We start from the raw sequence: 25997 nt of genomic DNA on the forward strand, positions 1-25997 counted from the left end.
ATTTTGAGAACGCCCAAATCCTTGATCAAAGATGTATTACAGTTACTATTCGATTCCTCTAGATATATATTAAAGTCCCCAAGTAAAGTGAAATTAGAAGTACACGATGTGAGTGGCCAATAGGTCGGGTAGAGACATGCACCACTTCCCAGGATATCCTGGGGGGTGATAGATCAGCGCCCTAAAAAGTGTAAATTTAGGGGAAGAGTGTGAATGTCAGCTTCACGGTCAGGATTCTCAAGTTTGTCAATTTAGCATTTTTTAGCATTTTAGAAATTATGCCAATTCCCCCTCCCATTTTATCTTGTCTGTCCCTTCTAACCAGAGAAAAATTAGCTGGCAGGAAGGCAATAATATCCGGCGGCAAACCTGCATGTGACCAGGTCTCAGTGAGCGACAATGCATCAGGGGTATGATCGAAATGAAATGTGTTGCTGGTGTTTGGGGAGCAAACGACAATTCAGGCAAAAAAAAGTAAAAAGGTTTGGGTGAAGATGCACCCAGCAGCAGGGCCGTTTCTACCATTAGGCAAGACTAGGCGGCAAAAGGGGGAGGGCGGCAAAAAATATGAGTTTGGGAATATCTAATGCATTCATTTTTCAAGCCTGGATGACAGGGGGAGAGAGTGATGATAGTAAAAGGGAGGGGGCGGCATTTTTCAATTCTCGCCAAGGGCGGCAAAACACCTAGAAACGGCCCTGCCCAGCAGAGGCCTCTCATCATGGAGGCCATCAAGTCCCTCAACAAATGAAAGTGGGCACTGAGTCACATGAGCACCCCCAGGGTAGTGTGAGTAGGGCAGGCAAAACAGCAGCAGTTGCAGGACAATAATGCAGACCCCGGGTCGATGACCTGACCGCTCATGTTAACAGTTGGCCGCATACAGAAGGGCTGCAGTGGAAGACTTTACCTTAGACCTCACCTCTGGCTGGAAGGGACCAGGGTCCCTGGCTCCTGTCCCCAGTCCGAGGAAGACTGGCGCAGACGGGTTTGCCTTGGGCACCTAGAACAGGTACACCTTTGATTTATTGTGCACTTGAACTGTGACATTTGAATCTTGTTTTGATGTGCGACATATTCTTAATTTACTTAATCTATTTACCTAGCCAGTTAGTGCCCCTTCCTTGGTCCGCTGCGGCTCAGTGGCGATTGTGCGGAGGGAAGTGGAATATTCTTATCCGGCACTTCATTAAAAAAAAAAAAAAAAAATCTTTTTATTGATAAACCAAACAGCAGGCTTCACTTATCATTTAGCAACAATATAGTCAGATCATTACACATACTTCTTTGCTTTGTTGCCCTGGACCCCATTATGGTCCGAAAAACCAAATGCACTGTTCAGGCGCTTTTACGGTCATCCCATTTGACCCGCTTGGCGTACCCCCTCCCCCCCCTGTTCTGTATTCCATTTTCACTCCCTCCCTCCCTCCCCGTCTCCCTGATTTCTATAATATTACCATTACCCCCATATTCTCTCCCAATTCTTAGGGCATCCTCTGGCTGTATAGATCACTTCTTCTGCTCTCTGGCACCAATCCACATCAGCCCCCCAGTCTCATTATCTGTAGCGGGCCAGTTGTTGTCGGGAAGGCCCTTAAATCTAATGGCTTGTCGGACCCGCAACCAACCCTGACTGGAATGGTACTTCGAAAGGGAGGGCTCAGATGAGCTTGACAAGAGAGGATTAAAGACTTCTCAACCTTTAATGTGAAGGTACCTTAAAAGCAAGCGGGTGCTTTGGTGTCAAACATCAACAGATGAGAAGCCCATTGAAAGGAACACACCTTCAGAGTTGAAAACAAGACACCAGTAAAGACAAACATAAAAACTCCGACTTAACTTTGAAAGATGGTTCAGGGAATGTCTCTTTTGCCTCCAAAGGTGGGAGGATGGGGGGGGGGCGGGAGACCAAGATAATCAGAACAGGGATGCAACCTTCCTCCCGTATTCCCATCAGTGCAGGACATTTCGCCTGGACTCCACCACAGCACAAAACAGTGCTGCTGTATCAGACCTGGGTAATGCCTGACTGGATGGAATAGGGAAAGGCAAGCAGCATTGGGAGGTCTCTTTGGCGTACCAATGTGGTTTTTTGCCATGTTACACAGCAGCATGGTTGAAAGTTTAAGAAAAAAAAAAAAGTTTTGACTGCATCATGGTCTTTTTATTTCTTTTAACTTTCAGCCATGGTGCACAGCAACTGCGCTACTGTTCAATAGCAAAAAAAACATTGATGACAAAGCCAATAGATCATGCGTAGGTGAGACCTGCTGACTTTGCCAATGCTTATTGTGTTTGCCAGCAGTGCAACAGTGAAATTGTCACCTCCAAAGCGAGGATTCTGACCATTTATGGACTTTGTGGGGGTGAGGGGGGGAAACAGGTATGGCGGACCCCCAAGACGTGTACCCTAGTCATAACCTGCATGCAAAACAATGTTTCCCAGGGCCATAAACCCAAGGACGCTGAACTGTTTGTGGCCGAGCCAAGGAGGCCAGGTGGGGCAGGCCCAAGTCAAGGCCTCGGTAGTGATCGAGGTGACCAGGTCATGAGCATCGAGAGGGTCTTACCTGAAACACAAGTAGAAGAGGGGAGGCAGCAGTGGGAGGAGAGAGGTAAGGTTCTGAGGGGTTCTCACCACCCTCAGGCTCCTCTTCAGAGCCAGAGCTGGGAGTGGTCTAGACTCCTTCTGCCATTTCTATGCCTGCCATTTTTAGCCCTTCCCTGACTTCTCGGTGCAGATCTGGACGTCATGTCCGAGGTATCCAGACAGACACTGGTCCCCTCTGGAGCGCCTTCGAGCCTCGTGGGCCCTTGTGGGTTGTCCTGAGGATTCCGTAGGAGGGCGTTCTCTCGGCGCCATTTGTTCACTTCATGCTCCAATCAGTGATGCTGTTGATCCAAATGACGTCGACTGTGGCGCTGACAGTGCCTTCGCCGATGCCCATGCCGTCGACTCCGAATCCGGTCGTAGGTCTGACGCCATCTTTGTTGATACCAATGTTGGAAAAGACTTCTGTGACTTCCCACCTTTTGGGGATGGTTGAGAGGTCTAGACAAGAGGCACTGTGAGTAGTAATGTAGAGAGAAAGATTGCTCCTTATGTAAACCCTTTGGCACTGATTCACCATGATTCTGAGCGGGTTTTCAGGAGCTTGCTGAGGCCAGTGAGCTTGACACATCCGCGGAGGTTGAATTTCTGGCCTCTTCGGGCCCTCGTCTGCCAGGTGCTGCCTCCTACCATCTCAATAGAAAGGCGGCACAGACATTAGAATAACTTTTGCCCTCTATAGAGACTAAAGCCAACATGTTAACAGAGGTCCTACAACCCAGAACCTCTGCTAACATTCAATGATGCCAGACTAGATCTTGTCCTCTACACCTGGGCGAAACCATAGTCCATGCCGGCTGTAAACCGAACCATAGCCAGGACATCTAGACCTGCATTGAGAGACCCACAGTTTCTCGATAAATACCCCCCCACCCCCAAAAGAAATCTTCATCACCCTCCAAATTCCGAGCAGGCAACTTCCCTTCCTCTCTGACAGACAGACAGTCCAAGAGATTGGAAGCCTGGTCCAAGAGGGCTTATGCCTCAGGCAGCCTAGCCCTGAAGTCGCTAAGTGCCTCATTCCTCCTGGGCAGGTACATACACACCTTGGCCAGTCTGATAGCTCGTATACTGCCCGATGACCTTCAATCTCACTTCATGCACATCATTCGAGAGGGTCCCGGCAGCTGCGCTCCTGCTCATCCAGTCCAGCATCGGCAGCGCTGATTCCGTTACCAGATGTATGAGGTCTTCAGTGGTGGTCAATAGACATGCATGGCGCAGGACATCGGGACGCTGTAATGATGCCCAGTCCATCCTGATGGATTTTTCTTTTGACGGCTCTAAACATTTTGGGGATAAGGCAGACGCAGCCCTGTAGTGTTGCAAGACCATCTCGGCCACTGCATAATCCCTTGACTTCCAACCCCAAAAGCGGGTATACCCAGACGTGGGTCCCGTGCTCTCCATGCCACTGGAGTAAAGCTAGCCTGGCTGATGAGGGCTGAAAGCCGTAAACCGGTCCTAGGATGCTTGTTTCCAGTCCCGGGAGGACCTGGCCTGGCAGTTGGGGCTGGACTGTTCCCATGAGGCACAGGGTCAAGACTTTTTTGCATTTAGCTGTCTCTGAACTGTGGTGGCGAAGTGAGCTAAAGAACGATGATGGATTCAACCCACATCTGTGACTGGGGGCGAGTGCCTGAAACGTTTCAGTGCGCCGTCCATCATTTCCTTGTGTAAGCAGTCATCACTCCGCAGCAGACCCAGAGTGCTGTTATGCGACAATGGAGGGACAGTGGAAAAGGCAGAGTTCTGATCACTTCCCAGACTGCCAATACTGCTGCCTCCTTCCCAACCACCAGGAGAAAGCAGCTGTGGCTTGCCCTTGTCTGGGGGCCTGAGCCTAGTGGGAAGTAGGGTGGCCGCCTTTCCACCGGCCCGTAGAGCTATAACTTCAGACCAGTGGGTCCTACAGATTACGAAAAAGGGGTGCACTCTACCTTTCCCCCATTCCACTTCCTGCAGTCCCTCCTCACTGTTGAAATCTCTCACTGCAGGAGTTGGTGCCAGAGCTGGTGCAGGGGTGGGACTCCTGGTAAGTCTTTGTCCCAAAGACCTAGACCTGAGTGTATTGGAACCTTTGTTTGGAAAGAAGTTCGGGATGTTGTTGTTATCCCAGGTACTTCTGGCGTTGTAAGTGGGATACCAGATGGTGACACTTGACTTGCAGGACGTGTATTTCCACATAGAGATCCAAAAATCCCAGAGGTGGTATTTGTGGTGGGCACGACTAACCAGTTTGTGGTACTCTCTTTTCGCCTAACATCAGCACTACAAGTCTTCACAGAGGTTATGGCAGTAGTAGCTGCCCAACTCAGAAGGTCGGGGATTCCAGTTTTTTCCTACCTGGACGTCTGGCTCATAAAATTCAGGACTCCAGAGATGGCACAGTCATATCTGCAGTCAGCACTATCTCTGCAGCATGGCCTGTTCTATTCCATCAATGTGCCCACATCTCACCTGGAGCCTTTCCAGCATCTGCCTTTCATAGGGGCAGTACTGGATACCACCTTGACAAACAAGCCTTTCAACCTGCACATAGGATACAAGACATCCATACATTGCTTTTGTGCTTTCAAGAATGTGCTAGCATTCCAGTCCTGTGTGTCCTACGCCTGCTTGGTCTGCTGGCTTCCTGCATTCTCCTAGTCATGCATGACTAGGAGAATGCATGACTATGAGAATGAGGACAAGCGGGCTCTTCATGGGTGCTGCCACAAACTTTAGTTCCTGCATGGGGGAGAACTGTCAGATAGCATCGCAATCTCCAGGAACTCTGTAGCTGAGCTTGCTTTGTGAGGTGTAGATGAGAACCGGTCCTTCCTGCCACAGTAGTGAGAGTGCTTCCATTCTAGGATGGAAGCGCATCTAGAGAAGCTGGTTATCAGATACCTCTGTTCTCCAACAGAGCAGAACTTTCACGTCCGTCTGCTCGAACTGAGGGCGATGCGTGAAGTCCTCAGGGCATTCCTCCTTCCCCTTCCCGGTCAGTCAGTTCAGATCTTGATGGACAATCTGACCGTGATATTATATATAAACAAGCAGGGTGGACTGGGATCTCAGCTTTTCTGTTGAGAGATGCTGAGGCTCTTGTCTTGAGCATACCAACGCGGGATTTGATTGGTGACATATTATCTAGCTGGCTCTATGAACACCTGTGCCGCTCTTCGCTCTTGGGCTGAGTGGTCGCTCCCCAGTGTCCCTGGCGACATTTGGTATCGTTGTGCTTCGCTTGTATTCTAAACTGCCTCATTATTTTGCCTGCAGTCTGCCTAGGTTGCCGCTTTGCTTTGTATGCACTTTTAAATTGCCATTGTAACTTTCCCTCTGATTGCGCGTTTTCCTCAAGCGCTCTGCTGTGCTCACCCCTCCGCTGCCATTTTGTTTGTTGTTGTCGTCCTCTGTTGCCCGCCCCGCCTCCCAGCTGAGCCGCCCTCGCCCCTCCCCCTCCACTATCCATATATGACAGTTGCTCCCGCGCGCAGCGTTCACGCGCAGCGACCGCTCCCAATCCGCGCCGAAGGTGCGCCAAAGGTAAGCCCGTCTACGCCCGTCCGCGCCTGGACCGCGCCCAGCGCCAGACCCCCTGGTCCCCGTATTGCCCACCCCTCCCGCATTACTTACGATGCCACCACCCTCCTAGCCCTCAACCCTGGCCGCTCCCCCAACTGCGTCCAAGCCGCTCCTGGACACACCCATGGACCCTTTTCCTGCTACTCCTGCAAGTTCGACGGCACCAAGAACAACTCCGCATCCACGAACACACAACAGACATCCGATCCCAACCACCTACAATGCTTCCTGCTCAACACCCGCTCGGTCCACAGACACGCCACTGACCTCTGGAATCTACTCGACACCATCTCTCCGGACGTCGCCTTCCTAACAGAAACATGGATGAATGCCTCCTCAGCCCCAGACATCACCATCGCCATCCCGGAAGGCTATAAGATCATTCGCAAGGACCGTACCGGCCACACAGGAGGAGGCATCGCTATCGTCCATAAGAAATCCATCCGTATCTCAACCAACTCAGACGTCAACCTCGCCAACTCTGAACACCTTCACTTCCAGATCCACATCGACCCCAAGACCACACTCAGAGGCACCCTCCTTTACAGGCCACCAGGACCCCGCGCACAATTCAGTGAGGACATCACGGACTTCATCACTCCACACGCGCTCCCCTCCGAGGACTACATCCTTTTGGGAGACCTCAACTTTCACCTTGAAAAGAACAACGACCGCAACACCACCACCCTTTTGGACAACCTCGCAAACCTTGGACTTAAACAACTTGTCACTACCCCCACCCACATCGCAGGTCACACACTCGACCCTATCTTCACCTCCAGCAAGCATGTTTCCTTCAGCCACTCCACTGCTCTCCTTTGGACTGACCACAGCTGCGTTCACTTCACCTACAACAAGCCCACATCCAACAACCACCCCCAACCCACTCTGCAAAGAAACTGGAACAAAATTACCATCAACCAGATCTCCTCATCGCTTCTTCAAAAGCCCCCCGCCCACTCCTCAAACCCAGACCAAGCAGCCACCAACCTCACCCAATGGTTATCCAACAGCGCCGACATCCTAGCACCACTGAAAAAACGACAAATCAAACTAGGCAGCAAGAAGGCCTCCTGGTTCAACGATGATCTTAAGAAATCCAAGAAACTCTGTCGCTCCCTCGAGAAGGCCTGGAAAAAAGACCCAACCACCAGCACCAAGGACGCCTTCAAAAACGCCACCCGCATACACCACCAACTAATCCGAAATGCCAAGAAAGCAGCCTTCAAGGACCGTCTAGACAACAACGCCCACAACAGCAAGGAACTATTCAACATCGTCAAGGAATTTACCAACCCCTCAGCCAACTCCAACGACATCACCCCCTCTCAAGCCCTCTGCAACTCCCTAGCCTCGTTCTTCCACAACAAAATTGCAGACATCCACAACAGCTTCGACAACCAACCAGAAGTCCAAGCCTCCCAATCCCCTGCAGGTTCCCCACCCCCCCCCGAACATCCTCAACGACTGGAAGCCAATTTCCACTGAGGACACCATCCATCTGATGAACTCTATCCACTCAGGATCCCCCACAGACCCCTGCCCTCACCACATCTTTAACAAAGCAGACTCCATTATTGCACCGCACCTCCGAGACGTCATCAACTGCTCCCTCAACTCCGCAACCTTCCCGGAAAGCTGGAAACATGCAGAACTCAGCGCCCTCCTGAAGAAACCCACAGCTGACCCCACCGAACTCAAAAACTATCGCCCTATCTCACTCCTTCCATTCCCGGCCAAAGTCATCGAGAAAGCTGTCAACAACCAGCTCGCCGCATTCCTCGAAACCAACAAATCCCTCGACTCCTCACAGTCCGGCTTCCGAGCCAAGCACAGCACCGAAACCGCCCTCATCGCAGCAACAGACGACATTCGAACTCTACTGGACAATGGAGACACAGACGCCCTCATCCTCCTCGACCTCTCCGCAGCCTTCGACACAGTCTGCCATAGCACCCTTCTACAGCGCCTCAAAAACATCGGAATCCAAGGAAAAGCACTGGAATGGATCACCTCGTTCCTCTCCGGAAGAACCCAGAGAGTCCGCCTCCCACCATTCAAGTCAGAGGCCACTGAAGTCATCTGCGGCGTACCTCAAGGGTCCTCACTCAGTCCCACCCTCTTCAACGTTTACATGAGCCCCCTCGCGGCCATTGTACGTCAACACAACCTCAACATCATCTCCTACGCCGACGACACTCAACTGATCCTATCACTCACCAGAGACCCTAACACGGCCAAAACCAACCTACACGAAGGAATGAAAGAAGTAGCCGAATGGATGAAGCACAGCCGTCTGAAACTGAACTCAGACAAAACAGAAGTCCTCATCTTAGGTACCTCCCCCTCCGCCTGGGACGACTCTTGGTGGCCAGAGGCCCTTGGAATAGCACCCATCCCGACGGACCACGCACGGAATCTGGGCGTCATCCTGGACTCCTCACTCTCGATGAACAGACAAGTCAACGCCGTTTCTTCATCTTGCTTCAACATTCTTCGCATGCTCAAAAAAACATTTCGCTGGATCCCTACCGAAACTAGAAAAACAGTCATCCACGCTCTGGTCACGAGCCGACTGGACTACGGAAACACCCTCTACGCCGGCACCACCGCAAAACTCCAGAAAAAACTACAACGAATCCAGAACGCCTCAGCCAGGCTCATACTAGACATCCAGCGTAAAGATCACATCTCTGATCACCTGAAAAACCTCCACTGGCTCCCCGTCAATAAGAGGATCACTTTCCGGCTCCTAACCCACGCACACAAAGCACTCTACGAAATCGGACCCGAATGCCTCAACACACGACTATCCTTCTACACCCCCTCCCGCCAGCTACGATCCTCCAACCAAGCCCTTGCTAATGTACCTCGCATCAACAGAACCACCATGGGAGGTAGATCCTTCTCCTACCTAGCAGCTAAAACCTGGAACTCACTTCCCACTCACCTTCGCCTTACTCAGAACCACCTAGCATTCAGAAAGCAACTCAAAACGTGGATATTCAACAAGTAACTCCCCACCCTTCTACAAGCGCCTTGAGACCCTCTGGGTATGTAGCGCGCTATACAAATCTTTTGACTTGACTTGACTTGCCGAATGACTGAGTGGGAGTCATCTTGCTGAGCGCGAGTGGCATCTGTGCCTGAAGGTAGTGCAGAACATCTTTTCTCAATGGGTTTCGCTCTAAGTGGAACTCTTTGCCTCTCGTTTCAATTCACATTATGTGAATTCTGTGCCCATCCGCATCCAGCATAAGGAGCGTTGGGGGATGCATTCCAGTAAGGAAGTTTCTTCTTTGCTACCCAGTATCTCATTACTGTAATGAGCTGAGCGCTGGGAAAGCTTTTTTAGGTAGCCATGCACTTTACAAAGTATGCATAGTAATAATAATCTCTCATATCCTTGGGTCCTGAGGAAGATCTGCCAAGGCAGGGCCCAAGTCATCTTAGTGGCACCAGATTGGTCAAGAGGGGTGGTATGCAGATGTTCTGCACCTCTCTCTGTGTCCCCCAAATTGTCTTCATCTCAGGTTGGATCTTCTGTGCCAATCAGAGGGGCAGGTCCTTCACCTTAAAATACAGTGTCTCCATGCAAGGAGATGGAGTGGGGACACTTGACTGCCTTCCAGCTGCCTGGTGATGTGGTGGATGTGATCCTATCAACCCGTTGTTTCTCCACTACATCGCTTCACTCCTGGAGGTGGCACAGGTTTGTCACCAGGTGCGTAGATCACCAAATTGACCCTTTGAAAGTGTGGTTATCTGACATTCTGAAGCTCTCACTTTCTTTGTCTGGAGAGGGATGTGCCATGGGTATGATGAAGGTGTATCTAGTGGCCTTGTTGGCTTTTCTTTGACTTCCGGATCACTCATCCCTTTTCTAGTCCCCGTTGTACAATTCTTGAAAGGCATGACTGAAGCGTTTACTCCCACCTCTTTGTTATGAGACAGTGGGATTAGGACCTGCTTCTTACTGTATTTGATGTGAGCTCCATTCAAGCCCCTTCATAGTTGTTCTTAAGACGTTAACAATTACATTTTTTTGTCTGGTTTCCTTTACTTTGGCCAAAACGTGTGAGTGAGCTGCTGGCACGGAGTGTGAAATTGCTCTTCACCAACTTTTATCCCAAAACGTTGCTCCAAATTATCAGAGCTGCTTTTCTCCCAAAGGTGGTGACCCCTTTCCATTTGGGTTAATCTAAAAGCACTTGATCTAGGTGGATTATTTGGTGCATTGAAATTTTCCATGGCATAGCCCAAAAAGAACTACTGGAGAACATCTGGGCACTCTCCTCGAGGGCCAAGCCTTCAACATCTGTCCTAGCTCTGGGAGTCCCCGCTGCTGATATCTGTAGAGTGCCCACTATTGTCTGGGTTTGGCGGCGAGGTGGAATGGCCATTTTGCACATTCTGTGCTGCAGAACTTCCTGGTATAACCATCCATTAAGGCCCTCCTGCACACTGGGAATCTGTAGGTAGAAGTACCCATCAGAAGAAAAAGTTACTTCCCTTCGGTACCGATATTTCTGGTAGATATCCTGTTTGCTTTAGATTCCTTACCGATGCCTACCACCTCCCCGTTTCGATGGATTATTATGGACCAGAACAATAAGATCCCATTTCATAAGCTGTTGCACCATGTATCAAAATCTAATGAGGTTCCCATCATGCTGCTTCAGTAGCATGTAAACAGTTGATGGAAAACCGAGGTTGTCTCGGCAGTGGGGCACTCTCTGGCTCCTGCGACATCACATGGATGTCAAAGTCAAGTCAAAGATAGCTTTATTCGATTTCAATTGTTAAAACCATAAAAGCACATTAAAAATACATACATAAAAACACAATAGTAAGAATCGAAATACATCAGAATCTGAGTACTACATAATAGGGAAAACCTAAAACTGGGAAGCCAAAATTTAATTCATGGTGGATCTACATCGGATTGCAAATTTTAAAAATTTTGATACAGCACTAATGGTCAATTCATCTTCTAGAAGCAGCAGCTTTACATAAGCAGGTTTACACTGTCTTAAGCCCCAAATCTTAAGAAGTGGAATCAAAAATCTCTTTCTTCCCCAGGCATAGTATTTACAAAATAAAACACAATGTATTGTTGTTTGCGTAGAGAGGTTATCACAGGGGCATTTAATTAAACTTGATGACCAATCATTATTTTCCGGGAAGGTTAACATCCTATAATAAGAACCAGTTCTAAGTCGAGCTAACAGCATCCTAGTGTAACAAGAAAGCTCGGGAGATAAATAAAGCTGCATGCCAGATCCCTGAAATATTAGATGATGATGTGATACAGATGTCTTATTCCTCTCCTCAAGCCACCGTTTGGATTCCAGAAATTCAAGACAACATTTTTTTAAAGCCTTTCTGGAGATCAAGGATAGCGAGGATGGGGAATTAAAATATTCTACACACCCCATATTAGCCAGGAATTCCTTTATAAATGAAATCCATTTGATATCTTTCGATCTCTCTAATCTCATACAGTCTAGCAGGATGGCTCTATTATAGATGGTCGCCTCAGAAGTCCATATCTTATGCCATAGCAATAAGGGGCTAATTTTTATTAAATTCGAAATTTAAACCAGATCGAGTTCTCTATGGCAAATGTATGTGGAGGTCGAAATGGGTACCGCTAAGAGATAGCACAGGAAAGAATTTTCTTTAGCTTGTATTTCCCGGCAATCCTTCGTGCCCCAGATACTGGCCCCATAAATAGCAGTTGAGACACATTTAGACTTGTAAATCTCCAAAAGGATACGTACAGGCCTACCCCCCAGTTTATTTGCAAATTGTTTTACTGCGCCTAGAGCACGGGCAAAAGCAAGATTCCTTGTACTGACCGCTGATTTCCAAGTTCCCATTTTATTAAAAACAATCCCTAAATATGAAAAAGTACTTGTTAAGCCTATCTTAGACTTCTGAATAAAAATATCACAAGAAAGCTTTTTCTTTGATGAGCAGCACATGGTAAAGGTTTTCCCAATATTAATTTTTAAACCCCTGGAACTCATATAAGTTGAAAAACTGGTTACTGCCTTTTGGAGGCCCAATTGGGTTCTAGCCATGATGACCGCATCATCAGCATAGAGTAAAATGGGGACCGCCGCTCCATCGATTTGTGGGTAATCTACATCTAATTCCAATAAAAAGTCCGGCACACCATTTATATATAAATTAAAAAGAAAAGGTGCCAAAATGCAACCCTGGCGAACGCCTTTCATTATTGGAAATTTGTTGGTACATTCTCCTCTTTTTCCATATCGTACCCTTGCCCCTGCCCCTCTATAAAGTTATTTTAAAAAGTTAAGAATTATTTGATCTATGCCAAACCCACTTAAAGTGTCCCATAAGACTTCGTGGCTTAGGCAGTCAAACGCTGAACTAAGATCAACGAAGGTCATAAAAAGGTTACCCTTTTTTGCCATCATGTATTTGCCAGTTATTAAAGCTAAATTGAGGCCTTGTTCTATAGTTCCCAAACCTGCCTTAAAACCATACTGAAATTTTTATAAAATACCGTTATCCTCCGCGCATAATTGCAGCCTATTTAAAATAATTCTACCAGCCACCTTCATAAGTGAGTCAAGAAGCGAAATTGGCCTATAACATTTGGGATCATTACGATCTCCCTTCTTAAAAATAGGCACTACGATCGCTTCCTGCCAGGTAAGTGGGAATCCTTTTTTGTTAAAGCTATTTAATACATTGGTAAGCAATGGGGCCCATAGAGAAATATTATCTTTGTAAATATCTATAGGGATCCCATCAGGCCCTGGAGCTTTGTTTTTTGAGCTTGCCAACAATGCTTCTTCCACTTCAGTGATAGAGAAGAAGATCCCTAAGGGGAACAAGGGAGGCAAAATAGGCTCACTATCAACCGATTGGAGTTGGGAATTGCAGTCTGAGGTAGGCAAGTCATCTTTTTTATAGAGCTCGGTGAAGTGATCGACCCAAGCTGAATCTTCGATAGCAAGCTCTATCAAATCAGTTTTCCTTTCATTGAAAAAAGGAGCATTTATTGCTCTCCAGAAAGCAATGTTGTCTCTCAAAGAGCTAGCCTGGACTAAAGCAGTCCAGGCATTCTCTTTCAACTCCAATTTCCGCTTTTGTAATGAGGATCTATAGGTTGCTCTAGCAATTCTAATTTCTTGTGAGTTTTTGGGAATTTTTTTTAAAACCTGTTTTAAGTTAGTATGATGTCACTTCCAACGTTGATGCAAAGGTGGGGCTTCCTACCATCTGGTAGAGCTATAGAGAAAGGATTTCTGCACCAGTCTGGTACCTATAGGGATGTTCAAGACGAGAAAGATCAGAGCACATCTCTAGGCCTCAGATTGTCCCTGAAGGGGGAGATCGTTGGCTCGAACAGTCTTTCAATGGCTGATGAATATGACCATAAGAGGAGATCTGGAGGCTGACCATCTCCTTCCCAATTACAGTATTGATGCTCGCTTACATCTGAACTTACAATATAAGAGTAGTCCAGACACTTCAACAGAAAGGGACATCCCTCATCTCTCTGGTCCTGTTTCAGATGAGGTTTTTTAATTTACAACTGTAATACTTACTACAGCTGGAGCATTGGAATGGGCCTTGCCGTCTGCCGAAGTAGAGGGTAAAATTTTGACAGATTTTGCAAACCTCTTCCTCGGTTGTGTAGCCCTTGCTTCCATTCAATAAACCCTCTCGGCTCCTGCTATGACTGCAAGGAAGAAAAACATTTAGGGCCCAGCAGTTCAGATTTCATAGGCCTGCTGCAGGTCATCCCCTCTTCTGTTCTTTCACCCGCCACCAAAAGTCCAGGTGCCTTTCGATGGCTAGTGACCAGCTCCTCCCTTGAGAGCTTAAAACGGATTAGTCACATCTTGAATTGGGACATGCCCTCACCAGTGCAATAGTTCCACGAACAATATAGGAAACTTTATGCTAGGGCTGTTTTGACGGACAACTTGCCAGCCTGTCCTAGCATCTCAACAGCTACACTGCTTGTTTCAAAGCAGAGTGTGTTGGAAAGCCACCTTTCCTGCCTGAGCACCCCAGATTTTTCCTCTTTTCTGGGCCCATTTTTCGCTGGTTGCAAAGCACTGTGCATTTTACCCTGTGCACTTTATGCCTGATAACCAGTAGTAAAGGGCATGTACTTCCTTCCCCTTTAAACAAGGTAAATTGGTTTACTCCGGATTGGTAAATGTAATTTGACTGCAAGACCCTAGTACATGGTGTAGGAAGTGCACAAGGGCCCGGAAGTTAAATGCCACTTTTGGACTGCAGCTCTTATTGTGCCATCCGCTATAGTGGCAGTGCAAACATGGCTTCAGGGCTAGCCCGTGTAGCCTGGCTGTGGAAGTGTAAAACCTGATTTACAACCTGTCAAAATAACCCCTTTTGATGAGTAAAAAAACTCCCTTTTATATATTAGTAAGTCACCCCTTTGTAGGCCTAGTAGCCCACAAGGTAGACTGTATGGTTTTAAAACGTAAGACGTAGAAAAATTATTTTAACATCTCTACAGTGACAAGACCCAAAATTCTATTCTCACTATGGCATGCCTAGCTACCCTATGTAGGAAACCTGGGTGTAAATTAAAGTATTAGTACTGCTAACACAGAAAAGGGATCAGCATAACATTTTTTTTTATAAGTTCTTAAAAATCTAATTTAATGGTGAAGTTGGTTTTGTAATAAATATTAAGTAAAAGTATCTTTTAGAAAGTTACACTTTTCTTGGCTGAACCATTAGAGGACTAATTAGCATAAGCCTCTGCCAGCTCAGTCTGTACTCCAGCTTTGATTAGGTGCGAATGAGGTTGGACATGCAGTCCAGGGGCAAAGAAAAGGCTGACCTAAATAGGCAAAGATGATACCTCTGAGCTCAACAGAATATGAAGGTTATTGGCTGTAAGCCTTCTTTTGTCATCCAGAACAGTGTCCAATCCTGCTTGAAATAGTCTGAGTCACATGAAACATTTAGGACTCACTTGAAAGGGCAAGAACAGGATTCCAAGACGATTCTTGTGTCTCCTGTACATGGTTGCTGAAGGACCCTGCTTTTGTCTTACGAGAATTCTGTTTCTGGGTTTGCTGTGGCTACCATGCCTGCTTCAAACTGTATTTTAGTGTTGGATGCAGCAGTACATTAGGATTACCATAGTACACTTCCCCACTTGCTGCAACAGCCTCTGAGCCCAAGTTTAGTTTGGTCGAAGACTTCCGCCGTCTTGAAAATGCCCCGACACATGGCTTTTTGAGCCTGTTTGCAGTAAGGCAAACAAGAATTACTAAACAAAGTGAGTAGGGAACTTTTACCCCATTGATTAGGAAGGAGCAGGAAGTCCAGCCCACCCACTGCTTTGTGCCAGGTATAAATGTAGCCTCTCCAGGCTCCCTCTTCCGAACAGTTTCTGAATCTGCCGAACATCACAAGAGTACTGGACCTGTTATCTGTAATAATTTAAAATGTTATAACTCTAGTTTCCGCTATTAGATTTTTGTAATTTGTGTCTCATTTTGTTTATTTGATTTTGCTCTATTTTTAATAATGCAGGTTGGGATTTTTATGGTTTTACATTTTAACTTTATTACTGTTTTGGTCATGTATAAATAGTTTGCACATTGGCCTAAGTTAAGCTTGTCTGCTGTGTGCAATAGCTACCAGGTAATATAGCTTAGGTTAACTTAGTGACTTTGAGGGACCTCTCTGACAAGAGTTGTGATTATTCCTTGCAGTGGGCAGCCACCCATCCCAAAAATAATCCAATCTCTTACAGGGAGGGTCTAGGAGGTGACACCTACAGCACAGATGCAGTGGCTGCCATCCACTGCTGGCTCTGTAGCCTGTAACCCTCTCCGACTCCCCAACCCGATCCCCGCACCATCTTGCCAGAGGGTCAGGGGAAGTTGGCTGAGGGAGGAGTCCACCATGTTTCCACTAATTGGGAGATGATCATGACCAATTGATGGGTCATCCAGCTACATTCACCTTTACTCTCCTCTCTCCGGGCTGCGTTCTTTCCACCAAGCCGTGCTCTCCAGCAAAAGCCCAAAGTTTGTAGGCAGAAGTTGTTGCCCTATTGACGGGCAGAGGTGGTGCCTCTGGACAAAAGCTGCCTGTTCCCTTTACTGCTCGGTCCCAAGCCTGGGGCTGCTGGCATCTTTACCTCGCAATAAGGATGGTGCACGATGATCAATACCCATCTGGCATGGGCTGCAGGCAACAAGGCTTCCATAGCAGCAACCCCCATCTGGTATCGGCTGTAGGCAACAAGTTTCCATAGCAGTAACCCCCATCTGGCAAGGGCTGCAGGCAACAAGACTTCCATAGCAGCAACCCCCATCTGGTATCGGCTGTAGGCAACAAGTTTCCATAGCAGTAACCCCCATCTGGCAAGGGCTGCAGGCAACAAGACTTCCATAGCAGCAACCCCCATCTGGTGTCTGCTGTAGGCAACAAGTTTCCATAGCAGTAACCCCCATCTGGCAAGGGTTACTAACAATACTACATCACAAATCCCTCCGTAGGGCATCTAAAGGCATGCACACTGAGCATTAGAAGTATGAAGACACGGCTAGCACCAGAGTCGTTTCTACTCCCATTACAGGCCAATGAAATGGAAATGAGGTTTTCATTGGTCCAGTGGTAGAGTTACATCTGTACTCCACACATCCATGCCAGATGCTGCCTTCTTTTGTCCCACTTGCCAAAGAGTTCTTCTGTGGTTCATCGAGGATTCATCTTGCAGCTATTTCTAAATTTAGACAAATGAACAGTGCTGCACCTCACCTTGGGGATGCATCTCCATTATTTTTCTTGGATCCCAGCCTCTGCATAGTTAATTTTATTTTCGGACTACCTTCTCTCGAGGGCTCCGGTGTGAGGGAAACCCTGCGCAATGGCTGCTTAATTCTCTTAATATCAAAATCTGGCACGTAACCGCCATCGCCTCCATACGTCTATTCTCCTTCCTCTCACTCTACTTCCAAGAAAGACCTGAATGATCTTCTTTCCTTCAACATTTTCAGGTTATGTCTTTTTAACGTTACTGGTCCATCCCTTCCCAATACCATCTGATCACTCTTGAATTCAGAAGTCCTCCGGCTTCTTCAGTGCCCTTGGAAGTTATTATGCTTTCCTGCAGTCACTCTTAGGATCATATTGAATTAGGGAATGCCCTACATATCTTCAGATATACGACATTGTACATTCCTTCCTCTAATGTGTATTATTTTCCAATTTTGTAATTTTATATTTTCCGAAGGTACATTCTTATCCATGTTGTAACTCGGAATGTTTCATTGTGTGTTCCACCACTTGCAAAGTAAAGACTCCGATGCTAAACATCTTTTACATGAAACTTTCCTTTCCATGACATCTTAAACCAAGTTTTCTATCTTATTCTATGAAACCAAATCTTTCCCTCCAGAATATGTATCTCTAAGTGGTCAATGTAGTTTGCTAAGTTAGATCTATTATCAGTTAGTAAACTGTTGGATATATTTAAGGCTTTTTAAAAATGCACGTAACACTTACTTACAGACTAAAACATGAATAGATGAGAAAAAAAGCGGTTTAAAATCATAAAATCATTTCTTCAGTATTAATACATTTAAAGAGGTTGCTTAGAAGGGATACCCATTTCAAAGGCTGGCTGTTTGGCTTAGTAGGTGACTATAGAAGGGTGAGAGAGTGTGGGTTTATCTCCGCAACAATGGTTAATGGAGAGAAAGGGTATGGTATGTTGTCTGTTGAACCCCCAGGTAAAGGTGTGTCTCTCTCCCTGTTGCTGAGAGTGCAGTAGATGTGTTTTCTTGTGTATCAGGCAAAGGCGCTATAACGTTATCTTCTGGAGGAACATTGTCAGTTTCTCCTAGGGGGGATTTTGGGTGGGAGCGATAGGGTGGGACAGAAATATAACTGCTGCCTCAACACTGCTTTCTGCACTTCCGGTTGCCTCTTCAAGATACCTTGAGTAGGGCTTTGGTGCCTTCCTTTTTTCACCACAACTGCACCACCCTCCAAACTCCTGTCTGAGGGATAAAAAGCTGTGGCCACTCCTCCAGCACAGCAGTGTAAAGCACTGCTGGACATACTCTACTTGACTTTTTACCAAGTACTGCTGTGGTGTCTACTGCCATCTCCCACCAGTGCGGAGCACCCACGCTGGTAGTGGAGCTGCCCGCTGCGGGTGCACCGTGTGGTCCTTGAGCTAGCCGCTAATTTCTCGATTGTGGGTTTTTTCAGTCACCCCCCTGAAAACACGAGTCCTGGGCCTAGAGGTGCTCCATGGCATGGGCCCATGGTTTTTCTCCAGTACCAAGATAATCTCCCTGGTGCTCAGAAGAAACCTGCAAACATGACCCAAACGTACTGTGGAATAGAGGGAGATAAGTGCTGCTAATGCTCATTCTGAGAAATCACATTTCAGGAGACCAGGGTCAAAGGTTAGCTGTCCTGGTCTACCTGTAAGATATTTGTTTAGTTAAAAGTGAATGTGTAACAAGAGTGTCCCTCAGAAAGCAGTTCGGAGGGAGGGGGTTCTCTGTTTTAGTTTTCTAAAAGGGGGGGGGGGTCTAGATGGTGCACATTTACCTCTCAATTTGTGGAACCCAATGTTTAGCGATAATTGTTTGGTCTTTCGCAGTGCTGCATGGGGGGGTGGGCAGGATGGAAGGCTGCTTCAGAGTTTTACCAGTGGAATTTCTGTCCGTTCAAGTGGACATCGTAATGCCATGCTCGCAGTGGAAGTTCTACACTGTGTCGAGTTCTCCAAGTAGACGGCAGAGATTTCTGAAACAGTGAGGCTTTCTCTGTCATAGGTGGTGCCACGTTGATTGTGAAACCAGTGTGGAAATTCCACCAAAGCCAGTGACAGATGGTGAAATGTTCTCCATTCAATTCAGAAGTACAGAAAAAGTGATGGATAGAGTGCTTGAGATAATCTCAGCAGCTGGTAATTACTTGGGCCACATCCCAATCCATGGTTATTGTGCACGCCATGCCACCTCAGTTTTGACCCAGCCATATGCAAATCAGTCTTCACCCTGATCCAATGGGAACAGTCCAGCACAACTACCAAGCCAGGACCTCCATGAATAGGATCACAGGTGACCCAGGACTGATTTCACCCTACTAAGGGATCATCTGCCAGGTACAGCTTGGTTCCAGTCTGTGTATACCGGTCTTACTCGGGGCTACACACTAAAGTATACAAAAAGTGATGTATGGTATGCATGATTTAATCTCAGCCACATGCCAATCCATCGTTATTTTGCTAACCATGCCACCTCAATTTGGACCCAGCTATATGCAAATCAGTCTTGACCCTGCTCCGATGGGAACAATTGAGTCCGAACTGCGAAGCCATGCCTTCCCTGAACTGGAACACAAGCAACCCAGGACTGGTTTCACCCTACTCATAGCGCATCAGAAAGGTACACCTTGGTTCCACTGACAGTGTGCACTGGACCTATTCAACTCTGTGCACTCGGAAAATGCCCCCAAAGTGGGTTACATTATCTGTACCTACAAATCTATTCTGCCTAAGGGGGTGTGGGTGTGGAGTGCCCGGCAAGGACCACAACTAGTGTGAGAAAGTGCCTCTTATGCATGGTTAGCCCCCCACGTTTTGCCTAGTTTTGGTGTGGTTTCAAATGTAGAGCACAGGGTCCCTGCCATCCAGGTCCCCTATGGAGGTGCTGGTAAGTCACCCCTCTTGCAGTTCTCGCAGCCCTAAGGCAGGGTGCACTATATTCTAGGTGAGGACATATCGGCATGAGCAGATATGCCCCTAGAATATTGGGAACCATTTCATAATATTGTAAGTGCCATTGAAGTCATATAGATTACATGGGCTGGGAACTCGACAACACGAGTTCCACAGCACTATGATGGCTTTACTGAATATAGTGGTAAACTACTCCTTTCAATAAATCCACACTAATGCCAGTGTGGGATTTAATGTATCGTGTACTCAGAGGGCACCTTAGAGGTGCCACCTGAAAATCTTCCAGCCCTGATGTGGTCTCTGACTGGCTGTAGGCAGCCAGCCACCACCAGACATGTTCCTGGACCCCGGGTCTCCATAGACCCACTGTTCTCTGGGACCAGAAACAATGCACATCCTGGGCAGAGGTGTAATGCTTCCTCCCCCATGATGGGCCAGTGCTTTGAAGAGGGAAGCTTCGAAGGCATGCTGCCTGTGTAATTCGACCCCAAGTCTCTGCTGCTAGTGGTTTACACCCCCACTTTGGGCGGGAATACCGGTGGGAAAATGTGAAAAGATAGGAGGTGTGCCCACCTCTGCCAACCACTCACCTAAGGTGGGGGGGGGGGAGCGAAGTGAATCATCAGTCCCTGCTATCTTGAAGATGGGGGGGGGGTCTCTCCTATCAGGGCTAGGTCTGTGCCCCCATAGGATGGTGGCATAGTAGAGGGTGTAGTCACCCCAGGTAGGGTGCCCATTGGCCTTACTTGCTACTCTCCTAAAACGCCTCCTAAAAGTAGTAGACCCTCAGATCTACCATGACCCAAGAAGAAAGAAGACACCCTGTACTAGAAGCCAGAAGACAACTGCCTTAGCCTCAGCCCTACCAGCCTGTCTTCAGCTTTGACGACCCTGTGACTTGTCTTGAAACAACGATCTTCCAAAACCCCTGGGAGGACTGTAGCCTTCAATAAAGAGTCTAATCTCCTGAGGACAGCGAACCTGTCCAGAAGAAAGACTCCAAAGACTCCTGATTCGGGTGGATCTGCGCCTCCAGCCCGCTCTGCAACTAACTCTCACAGCCCGAGTCTGAATGGCTCACCTGTGCAGTGAAGTTTCCCCTGTGATCCAGACCTCATGTCCAGAGTTGGCTGACCTCTCCCCTCCTGCCCTCCACGCAGGCGCCTGCAGTGTGAATCCAGAAGCTCCCCCCGACTGGGACCTGCTTCGGTACGAAGATTCCGACGTCCAAAGACACGCTTGCACCTGAAGCCCCTGGGCCGTTGTGACCTGAACCAACGGTGCCCTTACAACCCCCTACACTCCAATTTACATCTGCTGTCACTGGTCTTCATTCTGCAACCTTTGGTGCTATGCCTGCAGCCTCTTTACCATCAGGAAAATCCTAATTTAAAAGCATTGGTGCCCGACATCTAATTTGCACCCAGCACCCATGTACCCCGGTGTCGCTGATGGTGTATGGCTGGTGTGCTTTGTAGTCCCCCCCCCCCCCCCGACCCCCAGTGCTTAAACCTAGCCCCCAAGCTTGGCCCCTAAAACGATTTACTTACCTGCAAGCAGTGTGGCTCTGGGCACTTCCTGTCTCCATTGGAAAGCATTGGGCCGAACTCTGATTTAGACCTCTGCACCCGGCCACCCCTTTGGTGCTGGTGGTGCAGTTTGGTTCCTAACTGACCCCTGGCTTTTGGCTCCGAAGACTGAAATTGTAAGTTTGTTACTCATATGTTAAACAGCAATATTGGTTTTCCCCATAGGATAACATTGGTCAGTTTGAAAAAGTTTCCAAGTGTTGCTTTTTGGAAGTGAAAAGTATTTTTAATTAAAATCATACTTACCTAATTACGACAACCTGGGTCTTAAAATAATATACTAAGTATAATTTTCTAAAATTGGTCTGGATCTCCTTCTTGAGCCGTGTGTCCATTATTGATCATTACTGTAATAAATGTCCTACACTCCTCTGTGTTAGGCCTGAGGCTGCTCGCCCACACTACCACAAATAGCGCACTTTGGGTTTTTCATTGAGCCCTGCACACTGTTGGGGAACCCCTGAACTCTGTGTACGATATTACCACCTAGTGGCAATATCACATACAAAGCCAGCTTCCTACACCTAGCTAAATCAGTCTTGGCTGCAACCCAACAGGGACAGTCCAGCCCAGACTTCCAGGCCACGCCTCCTCTGTATGGGAATATCTCTAGGAGAGTGGTTTCTGCTCTTCCTCTGGCCCAGTTGCAGAGCTACAAAAGGCTGTGCCCTTGAAGCTACGCCATCTAATATGGTTTGATCACCAAAGGTGTGGCTGGAGATTCCACAGTATTTTGGGAAGAATTCGAGGTTTTGGGAGGAAACCCTGCCATACTCCCTCTAAACTGGCTCTTCAGCCATCATTACAAGTTAATGGTTACATTCGGACTGTGCCGGTCACCGCCTTGAAGGGGGTGACCGATGCGTTGGCTTTCCTGGATGACATAACGGTGTTCGTGACTAATGTTCGTGATAACAATTTGTTTTCTGTCTTACGTGAGTTGGAGAAGAAAGGTATAACATTGAAAGTGCCTAAATGCAAATTCAGGTGAGAAGAGCTAGTGTGCACAGGATACAGAATTCCTTAGGAAGGGATCACCGAAACCGAATCATATTGAGGGGATTTTATAGGCACCGACACCTCAACCGAAGAAGCGACCATTATTTCCCCAGGGTTTGGCAGGGTTCTGTCTGGAATTTTGGAAAAGTAGGCCACTAAAATAGAACCATTACGATGCCTATTGAAAAACAAAAAGAGCAGTTTGGGTTGGATCTAAGAGGGAGTTTGAGGAGTTGAAGAAAGACGTAGTGAGTTACTCTTGCTTGAAGTCATTTGAGATGGGCAAAGGATCCGTGTGACAGCAGATGTGAATAGCTGTGGGTCGGGAGCTGTGTTGAGTTTGTGGTGGTGTATGCCCTGACAACCTTTTTGAGAGTCCGAAAGGAATGAATCTGCTAATTTTATGGAGCATGTGATTTGTTCTTAAGACCGATCACAAACCACAGACTGGCTTTCTCTGGGACAGGGGAAGAGAGTATTGTATGCCACCACCACTGCAAAAGAGAGGCACAGGCCTGCAGGGAGCCAGCAGATGGCACCCTCGAAGAGACCGTGCAAGCATGAAGGAAAGAGCCTGGTTACCTGCCGGGAGCCCGCAAAAGAGACGCCGCTTCTGATGCCAGGAGGAAGTCTGGCACTCCTCCCCACTATAAAAAAAAATAAAGGCCTGTCTGCCATCTACCTCCCAGACACACGTACAGCACCACCAGTACTCCCCAGAATCTAGAGGGAAGGAAAGGCCCAGTGTGCAACGAATGAAGAGAGGAGATCGTTTGATCCCCCTTACTACAGTAACACCACCCGTAGCAGGTTCGAGACTCTTCAGGGAGTGACCCACACTGCTTATAGACTGAGTCGCCTATCAACCCACTACAGGCACAAGGACAGTCGTGCACACTTTAGTGGCAAGCTGCCACCACCGACAATAAAAGAGGATCCTCGGCTCCCATGGCAACTCTGTTTTGCACCCTCATTACTTTGGGCCAAGAGTAAGAAAAGTATGAGAAAAGCTCAGTCAACAACTACATAACTGAACAATGCCCGGTGGAAATTGTGACTGAGTCTGGCTGACCTTAGACGTCTCTGCATTCTGAAGGAGAATGAACCCCACATGAACCGAAGCACAGGAAGAAGAGAAGAGTTGAGTCTTGTAGACAGGACAAGACCTGCGATAGCTCCATGATGGCAGAAGTCACACAGTCCAACGAACAGGATGTGACCAGCAAGAGGTCCATGATGGGAGGAAACGCACAGTTCTACAAACAGGATGGGACCAGTGAGAAGTCCATGAGAAGACAACTGGCGACACATGGCCTGGTGCCACCTCACGATAGAAGAAGAGAACACATGTGACATGTGGCCTGATGCCACTTCCCAGCAGAAAAAGAAGAGAACATGTGGTGCGTGGCACGACGTCACATTGCAAAGATCTGAAAAAAATTGACGGAAGATGGGTGTGTGACCAGACCTGTCACACTGAAATCCTGACGACGACAGGAGAAATGATCAAGAGTTACAAAATGATCAAGGGTCAAAAGACTGAGGCCTCGTGCCACGACATGAGAGTGAACCTACCGACACAAGTAAGCCACCAAGGTGGGGCGACGTCACTGGTGACAGCCCAGCGGGAGAACCGAAAGTAAGTTGCATGAGCCGCGTATCTGCCCCACGCTTCCGATGCGACCGTCCTTCCACAGTCACCGGCTGCTTGAGGATTGACGGTATCTGTGCTATGAACTGCATATGCCGTAAGAGAAGATCAGCGACACCAAGGTACGGGGCTGCGAAGTTCCCCTAGTCACCGTACCACCTACAAACTGTTGTCACCTGTCGTACAGGTTGTCTAATGGTAACAACACCATCATGCCACGTGCATCACCCTATCCACCGAAGGAGTATCTGACCACCAGAGTGGAGCCTTACACCCGCAAACCACCAAGAGACCAAAGAGGCCCTCCTGGCACCATGAAGGACCAATTGTCCAGAGACCATCTGCTAACCCTGCCCCGCACCTGGATCCTATTGGCGAGCACAGCTGACCATGTATCATCTACCCTTGTGGTTGCACGAATGACTCACCCATGGCACTGCTGGCAGTCTTGCAGCGGCCCTCGCGTGACTTTGACCCAACCGAAGGCTGTCGAAGGGTCTTGACGCAATCCACACCTGTTTGTACCCAGAATCATCTGGTTAAATTATGGATGTGAGCAGTGATGTCCGGTTGCTGCCAGCTGCACGTGTCCAGTGATGCCCTGCGGACTGGCTCTAGAGACTGAGAGACTGGGTGGCATCTAGTTTGTTTATTTATTCCCACAGGTTGGACTCTGTTTTTCGTTTGGATTTTGGGAGGGATATAGCGTCCTGCCAGACACGAAACTGCTTCCAACCATTCCCTGAGGACTGGTCTTACATCCAGGCCACATACAACCAACACAAGCATCACGAGTTACGCCTGCCAATAAAAGGATCCGGGTGGACGTGGCCTGGGCCAGTTCAGAACCGTTACACACTGTGTCGTCCTTTACCAACCACGTGGGCCTAGGGCCCAGAATACCATAGCCCCAGCCACTTTCTTCCTCTGCTGCCACTACCACCTTTTGACCACGGCATTCTCTCTCACACACATCTGTTCCCTTCTACCTCGCTCGGGCCCTTCTTTCCCCTCCTCTCGCCTGTCCTCTCCCTCCGTCCTGCTGTGAAGTGCTGCTGGTACATGACGAACACGTTGTTTACACCAGAAACGTGTGCATCACATATAAGCACAGTTGATTTTTTTTTCTGTCCAGAATTCCACCATTTTTAATAAAATGAGTTACTGCAAGTTTCATAAAGGACACGTCCTGTTTTCATTGTATTTCTAAATAATTTACACGTGGTTCAGATTTTCAGTGGTTGGAGAGGAGTTATGTTATAATAGCACAAAAAACAGGAAGAGGATGTGGTTTTAAGAAACTGGTTATTCATGGGCAGTTTCATATACTATAGGATCAGTAAGCCAGGGGGGCAGGTTGCCAATGGCCATGCCCTGGCACACAAAACATGCACTTTGCATCTAACGGACACAGTAATAGCAGCCTGTGATGTGCCTGCAGTGCTTTAAATGGGCCGGTACTGTCCGGTACTCCGGCTCTTTTCTATTTTGAGAGGGAGAGTACCGGCACTTCTCAAGAGAAATGCTATACTTTTAATCGGAGAGTACCGGCACTTCTCAGACACAAGCAGATACCTGCACTTCTATTTTTCCATTTCAAGCACTGCCTGCAAGTGTACTGTAACCACATTGTATGTATGAGAGATGCTGACTGACACGGGCTGGTGCCACCACTGTCCTTAATTACATAGAAACATAAAATACCTCCATGTGACGACTCTTAGGGGGGCTCCATTCAGCCCAAACCTTTGGGGGCAACATTAGCCTTAGCACTGGGTAACACAACTTTTAAAATGACCCACACACCACAGCACTTGGTAATAAAACGGGCGT

The sequence above is a fragment of the Triturus cristatus genome, chromosome 5_1 (assembly GCF_964204655.1).
Source record: "Triturus cristatus chromosome 5_1, aTriCri1.1, whole genome shotgun sequence".
Classification (NCBI taxonomy): domain Eukaryota; kingdom Metazoa; phylum Chordata; class Amphibia; order Caudata; family Salamandridae; genus Triturus; species Triturus cristatus.